Below are 2,500 nucleotides of genomic sequence, written 5' to 3'. Positions count from 1 at the left end.
TGTAATTACTATTCATAAACTCAATTGGATTTTTTCTTAATTTCATGTATGTGTTTTCATCACTCAAGAGGTTTTCCATTTTTTCTATATAATCATTTTTATTCATGATTACCAGTGCTCCAGATTTATCGGCTTTTGTCAGTTTAATATTTCTATCTTGCTTCAATTCGGCAATTGCTCTCTTGAATCTTTTTGGGCAATTTGGAACCACTGGTTTTTTCATATTGCTGTATATAATACCCTTAATCATATTTACTTCTTCTACAGAAATATCACTGAATTTTTCCATGTTACACACTCCATTTGTAATTTCTACACTATTCACTGCACTTGATGACATCGAGAAATTTAAACCGTATCCCAAGGCACACTTCACATTTATATATATATATATATATATATATATATATATATATATATATATATATATATATATATATATATATATATATATATATATATATATATATATATATATATATATATATATATATATATATATATATATATATATATATTTATATATATATATATATATATATATATATATATATATATATATAGATATATATATATATATATATATATATATATATATATATATATATATATATATATATATATATATATAGATATATAGATATATATATGTATATATATATATATATATATATATATATATATATATATATATATATATATATATATATAGTATATATATGCGTTATTTCTTAAAAATCCATGTTTGCTAATGGCTATACTCGTAATGGCTGATGAACAATTTGGTAGAGTCATGAGAGCATTGGGTGTGGAGGAAATGCCCCCTTAAATCTCAATGAAATCACTGTCAGCAGGGTGACGCATTAGTTTTAAGGCTTTGTATAGGCCTGTCTCTTCGGCTTTTACTTGTAATGCCTGGCGGTTGATCTTACTAAAACCCAAATTGGACCGGCAGGGGTCATATGCCTCAGTTAGATAGGCACTGCACATCGCCAGAAACTGGCTATCCTTTGATGTATCTAAACAATGAATACTCTATGGAATTAGTCAGTCCTGGAAAGAGAAGAGGACGGAATGACCCCTAGACCCAGGCATAGCGGTGGGCTAAGAATCTCCTAGTTTTAAAATTCTAATTGAAAATTTAACATTGTTCATCAAAATGTTAGAGCCATGAATCAAATTTGGAAGATGCAGCAATGGGATAGTGAATTTATGAAATATAGTTTCCATATGTTGACCCTACGTGAAACACGTTTAAAGGGGATTGGTAAGGAAATATGTATATCTACTCAGGAAGATAAGGGGTAGGAATGAGGATGACACCAAGAGCAGAAAAGGCATTAACCGAGTGAAGAGCTATGAATAGTAGTTATTTAGATTGCTATGCCCCAACAAATGATTTCCCTGAAGATAAGAAAGATGAACACTATAAAGACCGGCAGATGGTAATAGATGAGATGCCTGAGATAGGTATGAACATTAGGATTGGCTACTTCAAATCTAAAGTTGGGAGAAATAGTCAAGGGATAGAGAATATGATATGTGTCAAGGGTCTTGACGAAGTTGAATATGAAAAAGGAGCGCATACCATATGTTTCTGTTCAGCAAACAATCTCATCATTAGAGGTACTCTTATTCAAGACAAGAATGTCCACAAGAATACATGGCCCTCATCATTTGGCAATGACAAAATTCAGATAGATCATATTGCCCTTAATAAATAGAAAAGGAGGAAGCTGGGGAATGTAAGAAACATTGGAGGTTCAGATAATGGTAACGATCACCAGCTCATCATTTCCACACAGATATTAAAACTGAAAGCAGATAGATAGAATAATTAGTTTTTATATAACTAAGCTTTAAGAAGAAGTGCACAGAGGGACATTTGCAATTGAGTGTAGGAATCGATTTGCAGTTGCAGAGACTCTAAGAGACGAAGAACTGACAATCAAAGAATAATGGTGTAATATTAAAAAACATTTATCAGTCACTTGGTAATGAAGTCTTGGAACCCGCAGTTACAATGAGAAAGCCATGGTATCAAATGGAACTTAGGATACTATAAAAAAGAGGCAGACGAAAATTGTTTGATAGAAGTTTTTGAGGAAGCAAGATAAATTAATATGTATAGCATGCTAAGTATTCCATTATTGATAGTGAGGACAAAAGAAAACCCTAGAACTGATGGAGTGAATATTTAGAGAGTATAGAACATAAGATTGACTATGGTATGAATTCATGAACTGGGTATGGTGTAAGAATTGCGCATATAATTGTTAATGAAATCTCGACTTGGGCAAAGAAGAAGAATAATATACCCATCAAAAGGAGAGAGCGTTTTGTTATAGCAATAAAAGAAGAAAAAATACAACGTTGTATGGAACACTTAAGTTAGGTTATGAATAGGAGATATAAAGGGAATATTTTGATTGATATACTTGAAGCGCTGTAGAATATATTGATGTGCCTATGAATGAATTCTGTGTGTCTGAAGTCGAAG

Source organism: Palaemon carinicauda, chromosome 26, assembly GCF_036898095.1.
Source record: "Palaemon carinicauda isolate YSFRI2023 chromosome 26, ASM3689809v2, whole genome shotgun sequence".
Taxonomy (NCBI): domain Eukaryota; kingdom Metazoa; phylum Arthropoda; class Malacostraca; order Decapoda; family Palaemonidae; genus Palaemon; species Palaemon carinicauda.
This window is presented reverse-complemented; position numbering follows the sequence as displayed.